This window comes from Galeopterus variegatus, unplaced genomic scaffold (genome assembly GCF_000696425.1).
Source record: "Galeopterus variegatus unplaced genomic scaffold, G_variegatus-3.0.2 Scaffold6029, whole genome shotgun sequence".
NCBI lineage: Eukaryota > Metazoa > Chordata > Mammalia > Dermoptera > Cynocephalidae > Galeopterus > Galeopterus variegatus.
In genome coordinates this window covers 91,759-98,553 of record NW_007732140.1, presented here as the reverse complement: position 1 = coordinate 98,553, position 6,795 = coordinate 91,759, and the positions used below count along the sequence as shown (strand labels likewise).

The 6,795-nt window shown below is 41.6% G+C and overlaps 1 long non-coding RNA gene across 1 annotated transcript; it reads left to right on the top strand.

Moving 5' to 3' along the window:
* Positions 1 to 2,868: 2,868 nt before the first annotated feature.
* LOC103605728 lies at positions 2,869 to 5,653 on the top strand. Its single transcript, XR_551806.1, has 2 exons — positions 2,869 to 3,093; positions 5,251 to 5,653. It is a non-coding gene; the product is annotated as an uncharacterized LOC103605728 (long non-coding RNA).
* The last annotated feature ends 1,142 nt before the right edge of the window (positions 5,654 to 6,795 follow it).

Below are 6,795 nucleotides of genomic sequence, written 5' to 3'. Positions count from 1 at the left end.
CACATGTACACACAACACACACATACACACGTAGCACACAGGCATGTGCACACACACAGCGTATACACACACGTTGCAGATTGGGTCCTCTGGAAGCAGCCACAGGGCCAGAACTGGGGATACAAGATGTTTTTGTAGAATCAGCAACAGTGAAAGGGAGGGGGAGAAAGCAAGATTAAGCAGAAGGAGAAAGTGATCTGCAATGCAGCTCTGACAAATCCTTGTCCAACCCAGCAGCAGAGAACACTGATAAGAATATTGTTCATCGGAGGTGCCCTGAGCCAGGCCCTGACACCCTCACTCGGTCCCCAGAGGCTACCTGCCAATCTCATTTCTTCCCACAGCTGGGCATCAACTCTTTCCTTAAAGAGTATAAGATGGCACATGTCTGTGTCAGATAGATGTCAGAATAGATCAGGTAAAGATTTTAAATATAAATTAAAATATTAAATAAGCATAAAATTAAACTATATAAATATTTAAATACTTAATAAAATATATCAAATATCAAATATATATATAAATACCAAATTTTGATTTTATGTTCTATATATTTTATATAGGACTGTAAAATATATTTATATAAATATATTAATAGATACCAATTATCAAACAGAATATAAAATAAGTATTTTAATGTTTTTTAAGATCAAAAAATTTCTAAATTTTATTAGAAATATCAAAGTACAAATCCAAGAATCTCAATGAACCTCAAGAACATCTTGGCACATTGTAGTCAAGAATATTCACTGCCTTTTCTTCAGAAAGTATGCATGCCAGAAGACATCTTTAAGGAGGTGGGGGAAAAAAAACTCAACCTAGAATTCTTTATCCAATCAAATTTTTTCTTAGGGCCATTTCTGAATTCATATTTAATATATTATTACTAAAAAACTATTATATAAAAATAATGGTTATTTTAATGTTTTAATAAATATTTCATTCTTCTAGAGTTTTGAAAGTGACAAAGCACATTTGTAAAGAGAACCAAATTTGTAAAGTTTAGAACCTCTAGAAATGAAAATGATAATATTCAAGTTTAAAAATTCATGAGACATGTTAAACAGCAGATTAAGCACAACCAGAGAAAGGATTACTAAACTAGAAAATAGACTTAAAGAAATCATTAAAATGCAGCCCAGGGAAACAAAGAGATGGAAGATAGAATGAAAAGACGTGACACGCACTTAGAGTTCAGTAGGAGATAAGTGAGAGAGTGAAGAAGAGGCCATACTTAAAAAGATAATAATTGAGCTATTTCCAGACTTGCTGAAAGACTCAAACCCTCTGCTTCTGGAAGCCAAACCAATTCCTTGTGGGATAAAAAAAGTCCAAAGGTAGACACATCATAAGTAAAACTGAAGGACATCAAAGACAAAGAAAAGGTTTTAAATGCAAGTCAGAGTGAAAAGACAAAAACCATCAAGGGAAAGGCACTATCTTGAAGGTTGGCTTCTCATCAGCAATAATCAAAGCCAAAAGAGATTGGAATTTTTTTTTTTTTCAGTTTGCTGAAAGGAAATTGCTGTCATCCTACAACTCTATACCTAGTCAAATTATTTTTTCAAGAATGAGGAAAAAATAATAAACTTTTCAGACATACGAAACCTGAGTTTGCCCCAACAGACCCTTACAAGCAGATATTCTAAAAAACATGAAAAGTACTAGCAATTAAAAAAACAGAGAAAATGTTTGATAATCTGAAAATGTAAAGCTTACTTTCATTCAAAGATATCTTGAAGAGAGTGAGAGAACAAGGCAAAGAGTAGAAGATACTTTTAACATGTATAACCCACAAAGTCTAGTATCCATAATATGTAAAGTGCTCCTACTAATAATTAACAAGAATATGACCACCCAGTAGAAAAATAGGCAATGAACTTGAACAGGCATTCCATACAACAGAAAATTCAAATGGGCAATAAACATATTTTTAGATGCCCAAATCGATTAGTAATCCGGAAACAGAAACTAAAATCACAATAAGATACCACTCCACTAGAGTGTCAAAAATTTTTAAATTTGCTAATAATGTTGGCTGGGATGTGAAGCAACGATTAGTAATCCGGAAACAGAAACTAAAATCACAATAAGATATCACTCCACTAGAGTGTCAAAAATTTTTAAATTTGCTAATAATGTTGGCTGGGATGTGAAGCAACTGCAACTTTCATACACTGCTGCTGGGGATGTAAGCCAAGAACAGGTGGTTATGGAAGAGAGGAATAGAGGGGTTTCTTCACATTGGGGGTTTAAGACAGCATTTCTAAAAACACTTTAGCTGAGAATGAGAAGGAGTTGTTCAGACCAAGTAATTCCAGGCAGAGAACAATTTGTAAAGAAGACCGGATGGTAACCGCTCGGCGTGTTTGAGGAACTGAAAGACAGCCAGTGTGGCTGGGGCAGGGCAGCACCAGGCACGTGGCCAGAACAGCACAGGACGAGGCTAAGGAGGCAGGCAGGGTCCTCCATGTTTGCTTCAGGTTACCCTAAGGATTTTGATTATCATCCTAGGAACCATGGAAAGCCATTAAAGGGTTTAACGAGCAAGGGAGTGATGTTATCATATTTACATTTTTCAAAGATCACTCTGACCAATACTAGGAAAATGGGGTGGGAGTATGTGTGCACAGGAGCAGATACAGGGAAGCCACTTAGGAGCCTTGGCAGTGATCCAGGTGATTATACGATAGCATAGTCTGGGGGAAGCAGACAGGCTGTGAGTATTTAGGAAGGAAAATCAACTAACCTTGGGGATGGTTTGGATGTGGTGGTGAAGAAAAAGGGAAATGTAAAGGATTACTACTGGTGTCTGGGGTCTGGCTTGCAAAACCCATTGCAGTGTGGTGCCCTTCACTCAGATAGGAAACCCTGGAGGGGACAAGGTTGAATGTGGGCGGAGAGATGGTCATCTCCAAGATCAGTTCCATTTCATACCTGTTGATGTGGAGATGATTATTTGCCTCCAAGTGGACATGGAAAGGACGCATTTGACATCACGTTTGGATCCAGGGGCTGACACTGCGTCACAGGAGCCGATTGTCCACATCTCTCCCCAAATCTACATTCAGTGACATCCTGATATTGACCATGGTGAGAATATTTACACCATGGAAATGGGAGAGTGTGACGATTGAGGGCGTGTGGGATTTTTTCCTTTGGAGTATTTGTTGTTAAACATTGNAAGATCAGTTCCATTTCATACCTGTTGATGTGGAGATGATTATTTGCCTCCAAGTGGACATGGAAAGGACGCATTTGACATCACGTTTGGATCCAGGGGCTGACACTGCGTCACAGGAGCCAATTGTCCACATCTCTCCCCTACATTCAGTGACATCCTGTCAATAGCTTGATATTGACCATGGTAAGAATATTTACACCATGGAAATGGGCGAGTGTGACGATTGAGGGCGTGTGGGATTTTTTCCTTTGGAGTATTTGTTGTTAAACATTGACCAGCCACCACTCTTTGGATCACAGAGGAGAGGTCTGGTACAGAGATACGGAACTTGGGCATCATCAGAAGGCAGCAGAAGGCTCCCAGCTGTGCTCCATTAAGCAGCAGCACGTCGTCCACACAGAGCTGAAGGTCTTAGCAGGGTATTTGCTCATGCCATCCCCATAAAACTGCCTCTTATCAATACACAAATGGCTGCCAGACTCTTTGGACAGGTTGGGCATGATTTTAGAAGAAAAAGAGTGAAAAAGAAATGTTTGTCAAAAAACCCTCAGTTCTCCTGTCTGGCCTTGGAGTGGCAAGGAAGGGAGCACAGTGCTGCGGGTTTATGTGCACGGCCTCTGCTGTCCTCGGAGCCATTTGTGCTTGCTTCCTTAGGAGCTCCGTGGCCTGGCACCAGCCCTGCCTGCACCCAACACTAGGTGGCAGGCCTCCTGCACATGTAGCCCCCCGACCTGACACCAGGCCCAAGCAAGCAGACACAAGCAAAGAGCCCTGCCCACGGCCTGTTTCCACCTGCAGCACTGTGAGCTTCCAGACAGCGCATGGAAGCAGAGCTTAGGAAAACACAGTGGCCGAGGTGTGTGACAGCTGGAGCAGGACTAGTGGCCAATGCTGCTCAAGGAAGAGCTCACAGGGGCTGCAAAGCAGGAGCCAGACACGGCTCTGGGAATGGGGCCTGCCTGGGGCCCAAGCAAGCAGACACAAGCAAAGAGCCCTGCCCACGGCCTGTTTCCACCTGCAGCACTGTGCGCTTCCAGGCAGCGCATGGAAGCAGAGCTTAGGAAAACACAGTGGCCAAGGTGTGTGACAGCTGGAGCAGGACTAGTGGCTAATGCTGCTCAAGGAAGAGCTCACAGGGGCTGCAAAGCAGGAGCCAGACACGGCTCTGGGAATGGGGCCTGCCTGGGGCGATCTCGGTACACTTGCAGAGATAACAGCTGTGACCAGGGGCAGCGAGCACCTTTCTCTGGTATAGAACCCCTAGCATTTTCACATGTAGTTTCTTTACAGCGGTCAGGGAATTCAAAGCACAAGTGTTACTCATCTTCCTCGATTTTACAAATGAAGTAACGAAGGTTCAGAAAGAACAGTTGCAACTATAGCATTCCAGCCCCTTTAAATTAACACGGACCACCCAGCATCGCTGTGCTAGGAGTGGGTTAAATTCATTCCAAGTGTTTCCCATTTATCTTCTAGCCAATGTCTTGTTGTTGGCAGCTCCGGTTTCCTAAACTCCCTACCTTCCCCACCCTTCTCCTAGTTTGCATTCCAGGAAATGGTATATATACATATGCACATATAATGGAATATATAATTCTAAATATAATTGTGTCTATTAGTTAACAGTATATATTTTACCTACTGAAACATCTGAACAGACAGGCTGCTTTTCTATAAGGTTGTAAGTAGAATTTCAAGGAGTATTTATCATATACGTGTTAACATGTATACATAAAAATATTTTTAAAAATAACTTCCTTCTGATTATAAAAATAATACATGGGTTCATATTATAAAATTTGGAAAAATAACTTTCTTCTGATTATAATATATTACATTTGCTCATACCATTTAGAAAATCAGGAATAAATTATCATTCATAATTAATATTAAAAAAATGGGTGCAGTGGAAACATCATTAGGATAAATATATAGCCTATCAAGATGGTGGTTATCTTGAAAGTATACTCATTTGAGTATGCAAGTAATGCTGTTTACATATATGATGAATATTCATGTGCATGCATACTCATACATATATATTTTCAATCCTTCTCATCCTACAGAGTCTCCTCAATTCTCCTCCACCTTGTGTAAGAAGTAGCTGTGGGATTATAAAATACATAGTGACTATGGGAGCCAGTCTCTATGTTACCGCCAATGATCCTTGCCTCCTGGTATTCACCCTCATGTGTAGTCCCCCTCCTGATACAGCAGCATAACTAATTAGACCTGTGTAACTAATAGGATATTCCTAAAGCTAAATAAAAAACATGTGCAGCCATGTAGGTGTGCCATCGTGGAAGCAGATCCTCTAGCCCCAGTTGAGCCTTCAGATGACGGCAGCCCCAAATGACATCTTGACTTCAACCTCATGAGACACCCTGAGCCAGAGCTAAACTGCTCCTGAATTGCTGACTCACAGAAACTGTGAATTAATAAATATTTATTGTTGGTTTAAGCCACCAAGCTTTGGAGTAATTTATTGTGCAGCAATAGATAACTAATATACTAGTTATCTATTGGCTAGGGTTAGGGTTAGGGTTAGGGTTAGGGTTAGCTTGAAGCCAGACAGCCTAATTTAAATCCATCCTCTGTCATTTACTAGATAAGTGGACTTGGGAAGCACATTTCATCTATTAGCTACAACTTTTTAAAAATAGAAATAGTATTGCCTCCTCAAAACATTGCTTTAAAGAGGAAATATGATCATATAACACAGAAGTGCTTAGCATAGGGTCAGCATTCCTTGGGTGACTAATTCATTTCAATTCACCCAGAACTTTCTCAGTGTCAGCACTGCAAGTCCAGCATCTGGGAAACCCCCTCAATCCCAGGCAGATTAAGAAGGTTGGTCACCCTAGTATTCATTGTAAATTGGATAAAGATGAAAAGCAAGAAAGTCTGGAAGCAATAGGTAGACTTAACCCACACCCTACTTACCTACACAAAGAGAGACCCTGGCTACAAAATTGCTTCTCCACATCTATGAGATCTGAGTTGCCAGGCTGTGGTAATAAAATAAAGTCTTAGACATCCTGCAGTGCCCCTGGAGACTCCTGGTCTGCTGGGGAATTCTGCTGCCTCCATCGCTCTGGTCTCACAGTGGAGATTCCAGGGCTTCCTACGACCACCGTTCCTGAAGAATGGGACAGAGCCTGATCCACACCAGAAACTAGACCAGTCTAGAACATCTCACCATCCCATCCATCCCACAAATGACCAGCTCCCTCTCATCCTTCAGGTCTATGTGGAGACACTGCTCCCTCTTGGAAAGTTTCCCTACTCCCAGGGAGCTTCTTGCGGTGCCCAGCACTTACCCTGGTGGCCCTGCACTCCAAGCTATATCACAGTTGCCTCTTTGACTGTCTCTCCCCCACCACAAGCCGGTGAGCTGCTCGAGCTCAGGACTGTTCTTGGCCAGCCTTCTCTCCTCAGTGGGCTCCACGGTGCCTGCATCATAATAGATGCTCAATAAATAACTGCTGGTTAAATGAATAAATTCATGAAGACTGACATCTGGGAAGCAGAGTAAAATGCTCCTTTTTTTCCCTTGGAAGCTGAAGTTCACTCTACCTGATGAGCCAACAAAGGGAAGGGGAGGCAAGGAC